This window comes from Ochotona curzoniae, unplaced genomic scaffold (assembly GCF_017591425.1).
Source record: "Ochotona curzoniae isolate NIBS_2020 unplaced genomic scaffold, NIBS_Ocur_1.0 contig_1014, whole genome shotgun sequence".
In the NCBI taxonomy this organism is placed as follows: domain Eukaryota; kingdom Metazoa; phylum Chordata; class Mammalia; order Lagomorpha; family Ochotonidae; genus Ochotona; species Ochotona curzoniae.
Genome location: NW_024464920.1, coordinates 41,911,843 through 41,931,836, shown reverse-complemented (window position 1 = coordinate 41,931,836; position 19,994 = coordinate 41,911,843).

Genomic DNA, 19,994 nt, shown 5'->3' with positions numbered 1-19,994 from the left:
CTCAGAAGGTGCATGGGGCAATAGAGAGGGAGAGGAGTCTGAGGTTGAGAGACAGTGTGCCCATAAGGCACTCCTGGCATGCCAAGGTCCTGAGCTCAGTCGGAGGCTGCCTTCGAGAGCCAACCGTCCATACCAAGGACTTGGAGAAAGAGTGTGCTGTGGGCGAACTCCGTGTGGACATCAACATTTTTGCCCCCAAACCACCTACCTTTTAATTCCATCTTCCATGAACTTTTTTTTTGAGGAAGGAAATCTTTTTATTTTTCCTCAAGATTTATTTACTTAAAGGCAGATTTATGGAGTTGAGAGAGAGATCTTCCTTCCACTGGCTCACTCCCCAAATGGCCACAATGATCAGATCTGAGCTGATCTGAAGCCAGGAGCTTCTTCCAGGTCTCCCACATGAGTGCAGGGGCTCAAGGACATGAGCCATCCTCAGCTGCTTTCCAAGGCCACGAGCAGAGAGCTGGATTGATGGTGGAGCAGCCAGGATTTGAACCAGCACCCATTTGGGATACCGGCGCTGCAGGTGGAGGCCTAACTTGGTGAGCCACCACACCAGCCCCTCTATGAACTTTTGGAAATACCCTCATATTTGCTAGGAAGTTAATGAGGCAGATGTCATTAGGGAAGATTTGAAGGAAGATGTGAAGGAAAGAAACCCCTGGAAGAGTGATCAGAGGAGGAAGGAAACCACTGGGGAATCACGTGAAGGAGGCCGCGAGCAGAAGAGATCTCCAGGAAGAACCTGGAGGTGGCAGGCAGGTGTCTTCACCACTAGCCCAAACACCCATTCCCTGCACTGTTTTTCCACAAAAATTTTGAAGGCCCCTCATATTTTTGCTTTCGTGAGGGACCCCTTTTATCCACTTAGTTCATTTGACTTTGCTGGAATGACCGGAAGGAGGGCCAGAACTGTGTCTGGTCAATGTGAGAGCTGCTCTTCCTGTTCGGGAGGAGCACAGCTTGTCTCTGTGTTAGAGCATTCCCCCAGGCTGCAGGCAACTCCCCCGGTCGCACTGTACCTAGGCAAGTGTTACACTGCTGGGAGAAAAAACAACCAATAGCTGGTGGGCATCCTGGGCCTGGTTAATGCCAAATCTGTGTTAACTATACCAATGTGTCAACAAAATTATCTATTCTGTTTTCTTTAAAGATATGCAGGATAAGCGCAGGACGCTGGGGTCAAGCCGTTGCATGGTGGAGGTGGGTGGTGGGTGGAGGATGGGCTGCCAATTGCTCAAGAGGAAGGAGGTCTGGGCATGTGTTGGAGTGGCCACTGAGGGCATATTTGACTAGTGAGGAGTGACAGCCAGGTCAGGAGTGAGCCCTGCGGTGCTGCTTGCAGCAAAGGGAGGTTGAGGGTCCTTGAAGTGCCTGGTCACCAGGTCAGCGCACACTTGATCACTTGCGCATCCAGTGGAACGAGTCGGAATCCCAGCACATCCGTGTGCACGTCTCACACCTGAGTGCTGTGTGCGAAAGATAAGCTGCCGAAAGCAGCCAGGAGGAACGCAGGCAAGCACTTAAGCAGCTTTTCCATGCGAAACAGCGTTCTGCTGGTCTGACTTGGGATGACCCCAGTTTGGGTTTTTCGGCCTTGTAGGGGTGCTGTTTTTCACTTTCAGTCCTGGCCCAGCTCTGGTTGCTGTAACCATCTGGGGAGAGAAACTCCCTTTCAACAGATGAATAGTTTTCCAAACTTAGGATATTTGCAACTTACAGTGGAATATCAGAATCTAAGCATTGTTAAGTAGAGGGGTGTCCATATACTGAAGCAGAAGTGGCAAGAAGTTAGTAGGAAGTTCCATTTCTTAGTCTGGGTGAGGACTGCGTGGACGCTCATGGTATTATTCTTAACAGCTTTTCTTCCTCTAAACATTTTATGGGCAAATTCGAAGTTAGAAACTGTTCAGTGCACACTCCTGTAGCCACAACTCAGCTACTACAGCCAACAGTTGGCTCTTTGTTCATTGCCTGCTTATCCGCGTCCCCGTGTTCTTGATACCTGTTTGTAGGCAGAAGTATTTTATAATTACATCTTTTTAAGGGGGAAGAGAATAGTATAAAGCAGGAGACTAGTGCAGCACTGTATTCAGACACGATTAGATCCATTTCAGAATAAAGACCCCTAGATAGTCCCGGGAGAGGCTTTAGAGCTGCGGCTAACAAGGGAAGGAATTAATCCAGATCCCTGAACACAACAGAGCCTGGTTGCTTCTCTCCCTCTCTCTCCCTCTCCCTCTCTCTCTCTTCTCCTTCCCCCATCATTTGTTGTGGCTCCACCCCTGACTTGAGCAAAGATCCAAGCTACAGAAAGCAAGCAGAGGACCCTGGCGGCTGCAGGGGCACAGCACAGCCGGCGGGAAGAGGTGTGGCCCCTTGGCCTGGCTTGCTGGTACCTGTAAGGTTCTGTGCCTGGAGGGCAGCTGGCACTGTGCTTAAATACCTTTGCCTGGCACTGTTCTGTGGAAACGCCAGCCACCAACTGCGTGCAGCTGCTGCGTTAGAACGAGCCCTGTCCAGGGAGTGCCCGACTGACTTGGGTCACTGTGGCCATCCTTCCTTGCTTTTCTTGGGGAGGTTCCTGGGCAAGATTGGATGGGCAGGGGGGAGGGAGGGGAAGCCCCTGGGATTGGGATCTGGCCTCCCAGGCTGCACTGCCCTGGAAAACAACTTCCCTTCCCTTCCCTGGCTAGCCCTCTGCCTTCCCACCTGGAAGTGACTTTTGCGTAGTCCTCCAGGTCCATTTTCTCCCCTGACTTTACCATCTTACAGGATTCTTCTGGATCTTCCTGTAGGTAGCAGGCAGCCTGAAAGGCAAAGGACTGGAGGGTAGACCCATCTGAAGGTGGTCAGTTTGGACCAAGCCTGCTTTCCTAGCTCCCACCAGGGTTGGTACACAATGGGCTCAAATGAAGGATTTTCTTACTTTACTGAAAGGAAGTGGGAACGGTTCGTCTTGTATGAATTCATTGGAAGTCCGTGCACTTTCATAAAAAGCCTGGATGCACCTGTGAAACAAAAGGCGGCTCAAGGTCTTGGATTTTCAGCTCCAGGGAAGCCATAGCACCCAGAGTGCAATTGAAGTGAAAGTGTAGCGCCACCTAGTGACTAAACGAGGTTTCACAGGAACAATTTGTATTTGTATTTCTAGTTTCAGCAAGCAGGCACAAGTCCAGTCCGCACCATGCAAATACCAGGAAAATCTACCACTTAAAGCAATCATGGGCATGCTTTTAACGATATGACAATTTTAGTAACATGCATACTCCCTCATCAGCCCCTTGGGCAAGGACAAAGATTTTTAGAAATATGCGACTTTTGTTTTCAGAAGTTTCAAGTCATAAGGACTTTTATCCTTTCAACTGCTTTTTCTTAAAAAAAAAAACTTTGTAGGGAAGACAGGTTAACAGAGAAAGAAGAAGAAGAAGAAGAAGAAGAGAGATCTTCCATTTGCCACTTCATTCTCCAAATGGCCACAACATCTGGATCTGGCCAGTCGGAAGCCAGGAGCCTAGAGCTTCTTCCAGGTCTCCCACATGGGTGCAGGTGCTGAACGACTCGGGTCATCGTTTGCTGTTTGCCCAGGCCTGTTAACAGGGAGCTGGATCGAACACGGAGCAGCTGGGACTCTAGCTGGTACCCATCTGGGAGGCTGGCACCACAGGCAAAGGTTTAGCCAACTATTTCTTGGCACTGGCCCCAATCTTTCCCAGTCCTAGCTAGCACAGAACGGAAGGTTAGTTAAATGTGGGCTGCTGCGTCGTTAAGGAACAGCCAGTCATAGCTGCGCATTTGTGTTTTAAGTCATAGCTGAAGTAGCACATGCATCAGCGCCCTTGATCCTGGTGGCTGTCCCAGGGAGTAAGAGCAGTTGTCCCGGGTTTACTGCTGCGTCACTGCAGCTGCAGATGTGTCACTCACCTGCCCTGGGATCGCGTAGGAAATTGGAGAATCAGGATTCAGACTCACCTGCTCTCTGTCCCTGCAAACCACCTCCTTTTCCCAAGGTGATAAGCTGGCTTCCCATCAGGCCCCAGGATAGAACTCTATATGCGGCAGGTCTTGGAAAAGTGTGTGACCAAATGGAATACGTTTATTTTGGTGCCAAAAAAAAAAAGAAAAAATACCACACCACATTTTGAAGCCCGTGCATGCATGAGGTCTTCAAAGCATTCATGGGAAATCCATGTTATGACAAAATATGCAAATATACATGAAGTTCACTTTTTTTTGGCACCAACATAAACTTATCTTGTTATTTCACTTTTGCACAAACTTTTAAAAAATCTTGTTCCGTGAACTTTTGAAGTACTCTCACATGAAGTTGGTGACGAAAAACAAAAGGGTTCTGGGGCCCAGCACAATAGCTTAGTGGCTAAACTCCTTGCTTTGCATGTCCTGGGATCCCACATGGGTGCCAGTTCATATCCCAGCTGCTCCACTTCCCATCCAGCTCCCTGCTTGTGGCCTGGGAAAGCAGTTGAGGACGGCCCAAAGCCTTGAGACCCTGCACTTGCGTGTGAGACCTGGAAAAAGCTCCTGGCTCCTGGCTTCAGATCAGCTCAGTAAAGACCGTTGTAGCCACCTGGGGAGTGAACCAATGGCTAGAAGATCTTCCCCTCTGTCTCTTCTCTCTGTAAATCTGACTTTCCAATTAAAAAATAATTTTAAAAAATGGGTCCTGGACCCAGGCTGTGTAATTCATGTCCTAGCTGGATCACCTTCTATTTTTCTGACATTGGGAAAGCTATGTACGTGCCCTAGGCCTCAATTTCCCCACTTATAAATAATGAAATCACATAGTTTGTAGGGCTGTTGTGAGGCTTCAAATAGTCATTCCATCCAAGCTTAGTGGCGTGTCCACAAGCGTTACTTCAAAACTGACCATCAGGCCAGGGTGGGATGGGACACTGATGAAATGAGCCTCTGTGGGGGCGGGCAAGACACATGCATATAGAACCCCAAGTCCAAGTGTCTTGTGGAGGTCCGCTCCCTGCTCCCCCCCCAGCCCCACGCTCCCTCATCACTCACTTACATCTTCTCCATCCGAGTCCATTTTCACTATCGGGGGCCTTTGGCATTCTGATCCTAGCAGTGTGAATAATGGACATTGCCACCCTAAGACGTAGAGATCCTGGGTTCCCTGTCACCCCCTTTTGTGGCCTGTGATGTTGCAGGCTTGTGCCTCAAGATCTTTAGGTGTTCTTGCACTGGGCATGGTTTCTCCCACCCAAGCTCCTGTGGCCGAGAGAACAAACCCTCCAGCTCCAGCTCCAGCCTGCCTGTCTGAGTTCTTTCCCACAGGGGTATGCCCTCCTCCCGACCGCTCAGGGAGCAGCTGGGGCTGGCTGTGGCAAGCAGGAGGCAGGCAGGAAAGAGGGAGGGAGAACCCAGAAGAAACGCAGCCCAGGACCTCAGCCCCAAGCAGGTGCCAAGAGACACGTTAGGACCTGGACCGCGGATGCTGCTCAGAGGTCATTGAGCGCCTCTGCCGTAAGAGGGCGCTGTAGTGACAGGCCACAGCAGGTGCTCACAGTTGGAACTTGGTCCATCTCGCGTGGTCACCTTTGCAGCTCCGACATTCTGCCACCCAACCAAGAGAGAATTGGAAAGCGAGCCAGCATTTGTACAAGAGAAAGCAGAGCTGCGCAGTAGGGAGATGGAGAAATGGCTGGAAGAAGATTCCTAGCGTTGGGGCTTGTATCTCAGCAAATGGATCCAGCCAGGGGTGCTGGAGGTGGGGACCGGGGTCGCCTGCCGGTTCCTCTAGCTGGGGTCAAGAGCTCAGACCCGGATATTGCCCTTCGCTCTGAACAAGCGCTCCAAGTTTGCTGACAGCCCACACTGATGGTTTGCCCTCCTCCACATTTTGTAAATAGCAGAGCCTTCCCCTTTCGGGATGGAAAATCCTCCCAGAACGGGCTGTTCCCGTGGCTTGGGCAGGGATGCCCCTTGGCAGAAAGTAAAACGTGAAGTCAGCAGGAAAAACCCTCTCTGGCTTTGCTGGGGGAGCCACCGAGCATGCCTGGTCAGCAGCCCCAGTGGAATTCTGCCGCTGCTGGCTCTGCGCTGTGCCTTTTTTCCCACTGGAATCAGGGACAGCGTCTAGAGAGCGCTGAAGGCTGAGCTCGCGGTCCGGGGCCACAGATGGTGTCCAGGGGCCCCAGGTTACACAGCTCTGCTGGTCTCCATTCCAGGCTCATTCACTCTGAAGCCAGCTGTGCCTTCACTGCTCCTCCTTCAAAACTGCTTGACTGGAAAGGCAGAGTTACAGAGAAAGAGGGAGAGACAGAGACCCTCCATCTGCTGATTCACTCCCTCAAATGGCCACATCCAGGGCTAGACCAGGCTGAAGCCAGGAGCTTGTTCCTGGTCTCCGGTGTGGGTTCATCCTCCATCTACATTAGCAAGGGACTGGATGGGAAGTGGAATGGCCGGGACTTGAACTGGCGTCCCAATGGTATGCTGGCTCGGCAGGTAGTGGTTTAACCTGCTGCATTGCAGTTCCGCTTTAAGCCTGTTATCACCTCAGTGTAGAATGGGCATGTCTGTGATCCCCGTTGTACTTGTATTTGAGTATTTGTGAAGATTACGGGCGCTAGGGATGTGTGTCTGGTCTTGAGTTTAAAATCCTGGTCGGGAGCCCAGTCTCCTGGATTGGAGCACCAGGCTTGGTTCCCAGCTCTGGCCCCTGACTCCAGCTGCCTGGGAGGTGGTGGTGCTGGCTGAAATGACTGGGTTCCTGCCATCCAGATGGAGCCCCCAGTCCCCAGCTGTGGCCAGGTCCAGCTCCAGCCACTGTGGGCATCTAGGGAGTGAGCCAGTGGGTGAGAGATCATATTTACAGAATGAGAACGAGAGACAGAGAGAAACATCTTCTTTCTGCTGGTTCACTCCTGAAGGGGCTGCAATGACTGGAGCTGAGCCGATCTAAAGCCAGGAGCCCCGGGAAGCCTTGTTTGCATCTCTCACATGGATGCAGGGTCCCAAGGCTTTGGCCCATCCTCGACTGCTTTCCCAGGCCACAAGCAGGAAGCTGAACGGAAAGTGGAGTAGCTAGGATGAGAACCAGCGCCCAAATGGGTCCCAAAGGAGTCCTAGCATGTACAAGGCGAGGACTTTACCCACTAGGCTACTGCACTGGGCCCTGTCCTACTTCTGTAAATCCAGCAACAGGAGCTGGATTGGCTTGCCTGTGTGACACAATCCCGTGTGAAGCAGGAGTTAGTGAATGCGTGCTGCTCCTTTTCCAAGTTTTAGCTCGTTGATTCCTCCGTAGTGAGTGAAGGATTTATATCACTGTTAACAAAGATGGAAGCTCACACAGCTCCTGGGAGTGGACCAAGATCCCCTGGCTAGTTGTAGGCAGCGTCAAGAGCAGAACATTCTAGAAGCTGTCTTAAATCACCATCCTTCTGGTGGCCTACGCAGTTAGCCCAGGGCTTCTGTAGTATTTCCTACCTCCTGGTTCAGTCCCAGGCTGCAGCAGGGAGCCCGGAATCCCTGAAGGGCAGGGACCCCGGGACTCGCGCCATCGTCCGCGGCCTTCCAGAAGCAGGAGGGTGGTTCAGTGGTGGAGTTGCTGGGACTCACACCAGGCACTCTCGTATGGGACGTAGGGGGTCCCATGCAGTGTCTGAACCACCCCCGCCACAAGCCCACCCCTGCAGGGCTCCCTCAGCGAAAGGCCTTGCAGGGTGAGATGCTCCTCTTGGCCCACATCCTCAGCTCTCCTCCTGGCCCTGGCTGGCTTTCACTGGCGTATGGTCATCTCTCTGCTGACCCGGGAAGTGCAATGTGAAAGAAAGGAAACTTGGAGGGCGTGGAACCCCACCTTTCGCCCCCATGCCACGGGCAGGCCTCCGGAAGGAGCCGTGTGAACGTGAGCCCTTGGCGTCGCTGCCCCATCCCGCCCGCCCGGATCCGGAGCTCCCCTCTGTGCTGTCGGATGTAGCAGGTGTCCATCCTTCTCTGGGCGTGCATGTCACTCCCCACTCGTGGTTTTCTTGCTTCCTTCTTCTTGTCAGCCTAGCCTGCACAGCTCCAGGGCCCTGCTTCTCAATCCTGCCCTGTCCACCTGCCGTGGCCCACTTCCTGCCCAGCTTCTGCATTCAGGATACAAGGGCGGGGCTGCCTCTGACAGGCGTGGCCATAACTACCCGTGATGGCCACCCAGAACTCCAAACCTGAGTGCCCATGTGCCGAGTGAGATCTTGGGGCAGGATGTTTGTGGATTTTTTTTTTTCCTCAGAAAAATCTGGAGCCTGGCAGTAGCAAGCCATGGGGAGGGAAGGGAATCGCAGAAAGTCAAGGTCTTTTTTTTTTTTTTTTTTGCACTCTCTCCAAGGAACTTTGTCAAAAGCAAAGGCGAATTGCATTGTTTATGGAGCAAAAAAAGCAAACACGAGAAGCCAGCCGTCACACAGAGTAATTACAGGGGCCTGAGCAAACATGCTGGCAGCATCCTCATTTGCTGGAAAGAGGGTGCTGTTTGCTTAGTGGGTGCTCTTCATGCTGGATGCAAAAACAGCCCTGCTTTGCTAAATTCCTGTGGATGCTCCGTCCGTGCCAGGTCGGATCTGCTTGCATGAAATCTCTTGCTTCTGACTAAGGGTGGAAAGCAGAGTAAGCGTTTGTTGGAAGGACCTTAAACGGTCTGACATCCTCTGACCGCTGTGATTCTGGGACCTCTGGCTCTGGTCTAGGGAAAGTTCAGAGGGTCACAAAGCCCCGTGTCTGCATTTCCCCCCTTGGCTGTGGACAGAGCCACCTGCTGACCTGCCGAGTCACGCACCTTCTGTGTCAGCCGCTGAGGGCTGGGAGAGGTGGTGGGGGGCACAAAGCAGACAGAGAGCCGCTTATTAAGATCTTGAAGAAAGCAAGCTGGTGCAGATAGCCTGCAGCCGCAGGAAACGACCTACCCCAAATGCAACACCTTAGAACAACATGCATTTCTTCTCTTTCAGTTCTGGAAGCCAGAGTCCAAAACTGGCCTCTCTGGGGCTCAAATCAAAGTCCTGGCTGGCTACCCACAGGGGATCGTGTCCTGGCCTCTCCCAGCTCCCGGAGGCCACCCACGCTCCTTGGCTCCTGGCCCCTCTGGGACCAGCTTCCCGCCCACACTTGGCCCTTGGTCTTTGCATCTCTTCCTCTGACTGGAAAGGCTACTTCTAAGTGTCATTGGTCCTAGGGGATCCAGAACAGCCCTGACTTGAGGGCTGGGCCTGAATCCCATTTCTGAAGCCCCCTAGCTTCCCAGGTTGCCCATGGGAGTGGAGGGATTGGGGAAGAATCTGGATGTGGATCCCCCCGCCCACTGACGAGGGCATTTGTCTGTCTCAGGGGCATTTCCTTCTGTCCTGGCTGGCACTCAGAGGACCTTGCTTCACACTGAGATGGTGGTCAGGGGCTGGGCTGGGCTGTCCAGCCTAGCGTAGGAGTCCCTGTGTGTACAGGGCCCACAGGGTGCCTGGGTGTCCCTGTTGTGCATGTCCTAGCCTTGTTTAAAGTTTTATTTATTCCAAAGTAGATATAAGTGGGAATTATACGCTTAGTGGAAAAAGCCAGTCTCAAAGCAACATATCTCATACATTTTCTCTGACATGTGGTAGCTAATATGGCAGCTAACATACAGAAAAGGGGCAGGAATGAAATGGTCACTTTATGGTCAGATTGTCATTTTTAGCCCATGGCTATGCGCCAGTGGAGATGTGGTCTTCTTACTTGCTAACCTGTTGAATGTTTTGATGTGTGGCAAACCGAGCCTGTGGCTATAGAGTCGATGAAAATCATGAAAACATGGATGAAGAGAGGCAAGGGAATGGTGGCAGAAGGGGAGTGAGGGAAGTGCGATTGCCTTCTTGATCTGTACATGTGGACTGCATAACATCTGTTTATAGTAATTCAATTTAAAAATAATATATAGAAAACCATTTCTTTGAATGTCAGAGTTAGAGAATTTTCATCCACTGGTTCACTCTCAGATGGCTGCAACAGCTAGGGCTGTCCCAGGCTGGAGCCAGGAGCCAGGAGCCTCACCTAGGTTTCCTACAGCATCTGGGCCTGCTCTCCTGCTCCTTCAAGGCCATCAGCTGGGCGCTGCATTGCAAGTGGAGCAGCCAGGACTTGAACTGTTGCTCTTACGGGATGCTGGCATCGTGGTGGCAGCTTTACCCACTACACCATAGTGCCAGCCTTCTGGGGGATGTTTGAAAGTCCATGTTCTTAATGCCCTTGAGGCAAGGGGTGGGTCCAGCACACACCTGCCATTGTGAAGAAACTGCTGCTGCATCTAAGCTGCCTGCTAAGCCGGTGGTGACATGCAGAGCACAGAACAGGAATTCTGGGGAGAAATTTCAGACACAGACAAGCTGAATCACTGGTATACTGCCAGGATTGCTGCTTGAACCAAGCTCTGGGCGGGGATCCCGGTGTAAAGGTGAGGGATGGGTGGGAGGTGAGGGGAGTGATGCCTCCAGCTCTCAACTCTACCCTGAAGAGAGTCAAGCTCGCAGACAGGTGCCACGTGGACTGAAGCTGGGCAGAGCAGTGCCCTCTCTGTGGCCTGCAGAGTCCTCCACAGGCTGCCTTCTGAGCATCCCTCTGCTGTCCTTAGCAGTCAGTGCCCCTCCCATCTCAACTCCTCCCGCACTCCCCCCTCCCCCAAGGGCCTTTGCTTTCTTTACCTCATCCTCCTTCTGGGACCTGCTGCCCAGGTGCTGGCCTGGCTGGCAGTCTCTCTCATCACTCAGGGTGGTTCCTTCAGAAGTCACTCGACCTGGGACCACTCTATGTCATGGGACACTTGTATTTCCCTATGCATTGACTTATTTTTAAATGATTTACTTATTTATTTATTTTTGGAAAGACAGACTTATGGAGAAAAGAGACAGAGAAAGATCATCCATCTGTTGGTTCACTCCACATATGGCTGCAACAGCCAGAGCTGAGCCAAACTGAAGCTTCTGCTGGGTCTTCCACAGGGGTGCAGGGTCCCAAGGCTTTAGGCCATCTTCTACTGCTTTCCCAGGCCATAAACAGGGAACTGGATGGGAAGTGGAGCAGCCAGGACATAAACTGGCATGCATATTGGATCCTGGCACTTGCAAGGTGAGGATTTAGCCCCTGAGCCGTTGTGCCAGGTCCAGCAGTTAAAAATCTTACACTCTCAAGCAGTGCATTAAGCACATTCTGGAAACATATTCTGCCAAGGCTAATGTCGCTGTTAGCAGAGCTGTAATTTGCAGAAGGAAGGGGAACTCACGCCTACTGAACATTTCATCTTGTGCCAGGTCCTGGACTGGGGCTTTTTATAACTATTATTTCATTGAACTTCACAGTCTCTGTTGTTTTCTTTCCAAACAAACTCCTGTGGCATAACCCCACATTCCTTCTCCTCCAGGCCTCACTTGTGTCTGTGCTCGCTTTCACCAGTGCACCTGGCAGGGGAAAGAGCAGTCCCGAGACCTTGGGGATTGATTAAAACCACGTTAGGGAAGGTGGGCTGCCAGGTGGGTCTGGCTGGGAGCAGAGCTGCAGCCAAACGAGGGGAGGCCGTGTCAGGTGCCAAAAGGGCCTCCTTTTCCATCTCTATCCACACCTCATCTTTTCCTGCCACAGGCGACACTGAGAAGGCTTTACACGGAGGCTGCTTTGTTGGCCCAGGGGCTCACAAAGAAAGGTCTAGAAAGCAGTTATTATATCAACTCATTGTTATCATTTGATTGAAGCAGTGACTTGAGAAAGGTCCTTGCTGCTGCCTGTGGCTTTTGGCTGGCTTCAGGACGAGGCCTCCGGTTCTGGTTTGGAGAAAATCTTTAGAGCAAACCTCACAGACTCCATGCTCAGGTCCTTCTAGATTCTCTCCCTAGACCCCTCCTCATACATGGAGTCTTCAGAATCAGGAAATTGTAGCAACTACCTGGGGCAGATGTTTTCATTTCTGTATTCCTCCCCCACCAGCGCGGCTTATTAGAGCCGAACGTGAATGAGTACTCAATCAGCATGTGTTTATGGAGCATGTGTCAGGGGCTGAAGGTGCAGGGAGTGATGACTCGCTCATTCCACCATCCATTCAATGGTTAGTTATGGAGGACCAGATCCTGTGTAGGGTGCAGAGAAAGAGAAGGTACGACCCTCTTCTTCCAATCTAGTGATTAAGAACATGAGCCTGGAAATGTTATAGATGTGAGTTTAGTTCCAAGATCTGCCTTCTGGTAACTGTGGGCCAATTAACTCTTCGTGTTCCAGTTTATGTGTCTATGAAATTAGGATAATAGTAGTACTTAAGTCGTCACATAGTGCAGATGTGACTTAAACGTTGGATCTTTGGAAGAGTATCTAATACATGTTGAGTAAGACATTGGTGGTTGTTATCAATATGGCTGATATTTGTTGAGTCAAGGAGACAAATAGGCCAAATCTCACCATGTGTTGAAATTCATAATATGCACAGAATTACAGAAACATAGCAAACAGTGAATTCTTCTGGTGAAACCCTTCACAGGAAAGGAACTTTCAGATGTGGGAGTAGGGTTGGGTGGGAGGAATGGAAGAACGACTGCTAGCCAAATGGAACAAATGAGCAATGAAACGGGAGTTTGGGAATCCCAGATGGAAATAAAAGACCAAGAACCCTGAAGGGGAACAATGGAAAGCGAGGCTGGACCATTTAGTGTGAACTACACAGATGCTGGAGCCAGGCAGAACTGGATTCCAAATCTGGTTCTGTCACTTTCTACCTCAGTGACTTGAGAAATCTCTTTAGGTCCCTCAAAAAATGGGACAGTTGCACCTGTGTCACGCACACATCCCATATTTTCCATGCTATTCCAACATGGGAGCAAAACGATGTCTCTGGACTATCACAAAAAAATATTTCATTGTTCTTTTATGGAACCACTCCAATTATCTACAAGCATTTCTGAACAGCACCAAAAAATATTAACCTGATGTTGAGAGTCAAGTCAGCTGCCTGGAAGTGTTTGTCATTTGAGGAATGTTGGCCAGGAGATCTAAGAAGAAGCCCCAAAAAACGAAAGACCAGACCCCAAAACCAGCATGGTGTCACCTCTGCCAAACCCTGTTGTACGAGGCAGTTACAGGCCAGCTTAGAACTAAGGTCAATAAAATGAATCCCACCTGTGAACATAAGGTGTCAAAAATGTTATGGTAATCTTTATCCTGCCATACCAGCTTAAGAATCTTTGCTCTCTTAAGGTGGCTTATTTTCCAGACCCCTGGCCTCTTTGTCAATGGAGTTCTGGTAGGCTAGTCCCGACGGGCTGCTCAGTAAGCCACACATTGGAAACATCAGGTTGACCACAAGCAACTTGGCTGTCTCCCTGCTCCATCCACAGGACTGTGCTGAGATTCAGTGTGTGAGGCAAGCCAGGGTCTCTCAGGACTTCGACTCATGCTCAATTCTGTTTCCATTCTTTCTCTTTTTCACATGGAAAGGATATTGACAAAAGTGTGAATGCCAGAAAGGGACTCATTGGAGACTGTCTTGGAGGTTGCCTACTGCAATAAACCCTTTAGTTTATAGCTATAAATCCAAATATGCCATGGTTTTGGCATGATGTTGATGGAATATGACAGATGTTTGAATTGGGTCGGGCAGGCTGCACAATATATCAATGGTTAGAAAAGATGGGAGGTGTGAGCCAATCATCTTTCTTTGCTTCTTCACCCCCAACCATTAATCATCCTCATTAAGAGACACACTCATCAGTGTCACCATCAACATCTTGTCATTATCACCATAATCATGATCATTGTCATTGCCCCACAGAGGTTGTAGCCTTTCCTAAAAAAGGTTGTCTACCTTTCCTAAAAGTTTACAATCTGTGATTTGAAAGAGAGGAGCAGACATTCCTACAGAGCCCACACATTTTTTTTTTCAATGTTAGATTTGTATGTTGCAAAGCAGGGGCTCTTCTGGAGGGCTGGGACATGTGACTCCTGAGCTACAGCATCTGCCCTTGGGAAAATCTGTCTAGTGGTTTAAAAAAAATGTGTCTTGTTCCTTTACCTGAGAGACATGGAAGGGAAAGATCTGCGAACTTGAGTGAGCTGACCCCGAACGCCTTTGCCGTGTGTCTCACTGGCTCTCTGGCTGGCTTTGTCGTTGCTTGTGGATGTTAAATGACTTTTGGTGTTTTAACAAAATATCCAAGGGTTGAAACCCTCTGTATAGGGCATGCTAAGAAAGATATTGTGAAATCAGTTTTTATTAAAAAAAAATTCTTAGCATCTGTAAGGAGGCCATAGGGGGGAATTCTGGAAGGATTGACAAAGATGGAGGTGCAGATGGTTCTGCTCAGAAAGATGTGTCAGAGAGTTGTGAGGGAGGACAGGCTTCTCTTGCCTTCTCCCCAAGCCTTAGGAGGAGGCTCTCTGAGAAGCATTAGGAAAGTTCTGTGGTCTTGAAGGGAATGGTACCTTCCATGCCTGGAAGGTCTGGATAGAGGGGCCAACAATTCTTTTGGCAGCTCTGAGCCTTCTTAGGGAGGTCCTTTCAACCAGGCTAGAGTTGGGCTAGGGATTTAGAGTTGAGCTGTTAGAAAGGATGCCAGTGTTTATGTCTTTAAATGTACATTTCAGGATGGGGGTGAAGGCGTGGCTGCAGTCGTTTATGCTGGGAGTTTACAGTTAGTTTATGTTGAAACACCATAGTTTGTTCGCATCTCGTGCTGTTTTGTGCTGCTTCAGCAAAATACCCAAGGTTAGATTTCTGGGCATATTTTGTGTTGTATACAAAAAAAAAAAAAAGTGGCTGACTGAGCCATTTATTATAAACGAAAACAGTTCTGGAGCTCGGGAAGGTCCATCCAAAGTGCTGGTGGGAATGGTGATTCTGATTCCAAGATAGTACCTTGAGTGGCAGGTGCTATAAAAGGCAGAGAGGCCAGCAGGACGAACTCCCTCTTGTGAGCTCTTTCAAGGGTACCTAATTTCCTTCCACGAGGGAGGAATGCTCAGGACCCAGGCACTCCCTCGAAGGTCCCACCTCTTCCAGCCATTCCAATTGCTGCCAAGCCTCAGCACTTGATTTTAGGAGGAGATGTACCCAAACCATGAGCCCACAGGTGAGGTTTACTTGAGAAGAGGGTTCATAGGAGCCTAGTGAGGGCTTAGCCACCAAAGGAGTCTTTGTCAAGGGGACAGGTCCACAGAGAGACTCTGGCCCAGATAGCTGGTGGAAGCAATGAACAAAGAGAGCAGTTAGGACAGCAAGAGAAAGTCAAGTCCATTAGTGGCCGAAGGTAGCGCAGAGGGGAAGAAGGAACCAGTACTGGGACAGCTGCTGGGCGTGAGGACATGTGACTAGTCAACTTGGCTCTGGCTGTCTCCCTTCTTCATCTCTTTCATAGCTCCTTTCTGCTCCCTGGGACCCTTGCTCTGACCTTGGAGATCTTTAAGGAGGCATAATAAGCAAGGAAGGAGGGCAAAGCTCAGGAGGTTTCCCCATCCCTGTCTGTCCAGAAGCTTCTGGGCTCCAGCCAGTCCCAAGCCAAGAGTGAGCAGAACTTTTTCATTGGGGATTGCAGCTTGGACATTAGAACAGATGGAATTTTAAAATACAGATGTATTTGAATAGCAGAGGGAGAGAGAGAGACTTGCATGCTCTTCCACCCACTGGTTCATTCCGCATCGCCACAAAGGCTGGGGCTGGAATAGGCTGAAACTGAAAGTTTAGCTCTCCACCCAGGTCTCCCACATAGGTGGCAGGAACCCAAGTACTTGGACCATCTTACGTTGTTTTCCCAAGCACATTAGCAGGGAACAAAGCAGCCAGGATTCAAACTGGAACTCTAGTTTGGGATCACCCATGTTGTAGGAGGCAGCATAACCTGGCTCCATGAATGGAACTTCATAAATTGTATCCCAAATGACTTCATTCTTTAATGCCCAAGAATGACTGGAATAGCTATAGACTCTATCTAAAATGGCTAAGGTTTCAAAGGAACAGAGCTATAGAGTGGGGTTGAATGGGATGTGATGAGAAAACAGAACTGCTTTCACTGATTGTGATTTATTTAGTGAATTGGTTACATTTTAAGAACTGTCCTGAGGCATCCCACCTGGGAGCGCTTGGGTTTAAGACCTGACTCTTGCGCATTCCAACTTCCTGCTACTGTGTGCCCTGGGAGGTAGCAGGTGATGGCGCTAGCTCCCACAAGGCCGACCCTGATTGAGTTTTGAACTCCTTGCTTTTGCCTGGCCTAACCCAGCTTGTTGCAAGCAGAGGAGTGAACCAGTAGATAGAAGATCTCTCTCTCTGCCTTTCAAAGTAAAACGGGGGGAAAAGTTTATTTTCTATTGAATTCCAAGTCTGGTGTGGGCAGGAAATAATGTTCCTATTGATCCCCAAAGAATTCCTTGAATCAAGTACTCCATGTAGCTCATAGCTGGTGCTCAATACACCTTTAATTGCACTGAGCTGAGTTGAAGGATTTGAACAGCACCTATGCCCCATTCAGGATTCCAGTGAGGAATACATTTTGTGATGGCCGGAGAACCGTACTAAAAACCTCAGATTTAGTCCAGATTCTGCTGCCATATGACCGGGTTCCTTTGGGCATGTCACCAGGACTCTGTGGGTATGAAAATAAAGAAGCCAACAGATTGATAAACAAGTTGCCATCAAGGCTAACAATCATTTGGATTCCTAGGAAAATGTGGATTCCTGGCTGACTCCTTTAACTCAGGGAGGAAGTGTGTCTAAAAGAGATCCCAGAATCTATAATTTTTAGGACTTCTGGGGTAAATCCGAGGTGTAAGTCAGCTTAGGGACCAGTGGTGGATTGTTGATGTTCTCTCAAGATAGGAACCATCCGAATCACCTTGCTTTTCAGAAAAATGGAACTGATCTTAGCATTGGAACAGGAGAGATGTTTCATGTGAAGGGTTGAGAGAAGCTTCTGGCATATGCCCCCTATGCACGGCACGGTACACCACACAACAAAAAAAAATGTCATTGCCAGTGGACTGGAATTGCCTGTTTCGCTTTGTACCCCCAGAGTACCAGCTCTCTCCTGGGTTCCTCATATTTTCTTAAACATCTCCAGCATGGGCCATGCTCATCGTCTATCAGGTGTTTGTAATTATCTCCTCTCTAGAATGTTTTCTTAGCCCATCCCACCCACATCCCACACTTGCAGTTGTGTTTCCCTTTGGACAGAAATAATGGAGATTTCTCAGTAATTTTCTAGTTCTAGGCAAACTTCCAAGAGAAGCGCCATTCCAATGTCCCTGGAATGAAGCATCATAGAAAGTCCCTGGCTTGCAAAACAAGCTTTGGGAAAGTTGCAGGGCAAAGTCAACCAAAGATCTGGGGCAGCAGGGAACTACCCTTCCTTGGTGAAGGCTGTTTGAACAGAGGGGTTGTTATTCTGCCTCGTAACCTCCGTCTTGCTAATGTTCAGCTTCCAGGCTGGTTTTCATTACATTTTGACTTGACCAAAGCCAAACATTTTGTGCTGGGCCAGCAGTTGTGAAATCCACATTAGATCCAAATGCTATTGTGCATCTATTTTTAGATGTGCATCCTTGAGGACGCAGAAAATGGGAGCTCTGTGGTATTTTGCTGCTTCTCTCAGCCCTAGCTGTCAGGAAGCTGACCCCATTTCTTCACTTACACTCAGTAATTGACTGCAGAGTCATTTCTAGACTTCTCTAGAACCATCTCAGACTTTCTTCCATCACCCACCCATTTACTGAGCTGCAAGGACCCTGCCTGGCTTCTTGAACAAGAGAGAAAATTGATTCCGTCCAGAGGCAGTACTCCAATATCTTTCTCTTTAGCCCTAGAGAATGAAGCCAAAGACCGGTATGCCCTACGTCCCAGCAGGCCTCTGTTTGTGATGAGCTGTTGCCCTACATCCCAGCAGGCCCCTGTTTTTGACAAGCTGTTAAGTAGAACTGGAGAGACTAGTATTGGGAAGGTTTATTCTAAGATTTCTCAAGCCCTGTTCAAGGCAAGTGGTAGAAATGAAGCTCCCACTCGTGTCCTCTGTGCCCACCTGCCCTTGAGCTTATAATGACGGTGGCATTTAGCACATTGAATTGTTAGCTGAAGATGAGTTTGTCTGTATTTACTAGTAGGTTATGAGTTGCTTTGACACAGGTACATGTGGGAGGTCAGATGGTATTTGCCAAGTGAATTCTGAATAAGCTGCCTGAGGACTGAGGGTCACTCACCATTTATTTCCAGATTCGCATGGAACCTGCAGTGGTAAGTATTCTATACTATCTGAGTGAATTTCAGTGTCTGTGGCTTGGGACACTGGTAGATGGAGTTTCTGACACTGGCTTTGTGGCCATGGGGCCAGCATCCATCCGTTTCCTTTCTGAGGCTCACTCTCTTCATCCGTAAAACAGGGATTATGGGATCTGTCACAAGGCACTCTGGTGAGGGTTGGGTGAATGACTGTATTAGCTAGTGAAGAGATTTGGTAAGGACAGACCTTGAGAGAATCAGAGTGGCTCTGGAGAGCAAGCAGGTGGACACGGGGGAATCTTGGAGGGCGGGAGGGGCCGAGGCAAAGATTTGGTGAGGGTCCCTTCCCTCGCCTGATAGCTGGCTGCCCTGCTCACCATCTCTTTTTGGGTGTGTTCAGCCGGGAAGACCAGAGAAAGCTCCTGTCTTGCTTTAATATTCAGCCTGGAGCACCTCAGATCCCCTTGTCTTCACCAAGACAGGACATGAGTCACTGGGTCCAGAGGAGTCCTGGGAAGTTGGGAAGCTGAACACAAGGCCAGACGCTCAGGTCAAATCTTGAACAGTCCTCGTTGTTTCAAGGTGAAACAACTTCTTCAGAATCCCTGGGGTCTACGGTCAGCTTACACTCTCAGAGTGGGAAATCAGTTGAATATTTGGCTAATCAACAGGGGTAGAGAGTTCAGTGAAACGTGTCACTTGAGAAGTGTTTCTGCAAAGTTCCTAACTGCCCAGGAAAATTCACAACATCAAGGCTCCTGACGCCTCACACCCATCAGAGGCTGCCTCTTTTCAGGCATGTAGTAGTCATCACCAGTTACTTCTCTTCTGCAGGATTGAAAAAGTTCACTTATAAAACAACCCAAATCAAGAACAAAAGGAGTCCCAAACGCTCAATTCCAAGCCTAAATGACCAAATCCAAAAAATGTTGCAATATTGTAATTTCTTGCACTTGTTTCCAAGACACCAATCACCCCGAGCAAATTTTCTGTTCTTATTGGAAGCTGGAAACAAGTTCAAATCATGGTTCTGGAGAAGGTTCTTTTTTTTTTTTTAAGATTTTTTTTTAATTATTTATTTTTATTGGAAAGTCAGACATACAGAGAGAAGGAGAGACAGAGAGGAAGATCTTCTGTTTGCTAGTTCACTCCCCAAGTGGTTGCAACAACTGGAGTTGAGTTGATCTGAAGCTAGGAGCCAGGAGCTTCTGGGTCTCCCATGTGGATGCAGGGTCCCAAGGCTTTGGGCTGTCCTTGACTGCTTTCCCAGGCCACAAACAGGGAGTTAGATGGGAAGTGGAGCTGCCAGGATTAGAATCAGCACTCATATGGGATCCCAGTGCGTTCAAGATGAGGACTTTAGCTGCTTTGCTGAATCCCAAGCTTCAGTTTTTGTGTATGTCAAATGAGGTGTTTGAGTCAAATTTACCTTTAAGGTCTTGGCTGTGGGTTGTAGCATCATTCCCAATTAGTTACTACCCTTCTCATAAAAGGGCTCTACATCTTTGCCATTGCCAACCACATGACTCAGGTCAAGTGGATTGATAATCTCCTCATCCACAGGACAGGGATTATAGGATCATACAGCACTCTTGTGACAGAAATTGAGCTTTGAATTTCTGGGTCTTTCTCCCTCCATGGCAGGAATCCCCTGGTTGTTCTCCTCCAGCTGGTAGTCTGCTCTTTCTATAGCCAGATCTGTGTCTAGTCCAAGGTGTATCTCGTTCAGCTGTAGCTACGCCTGTTCTATCTTTCTTCATCTCTT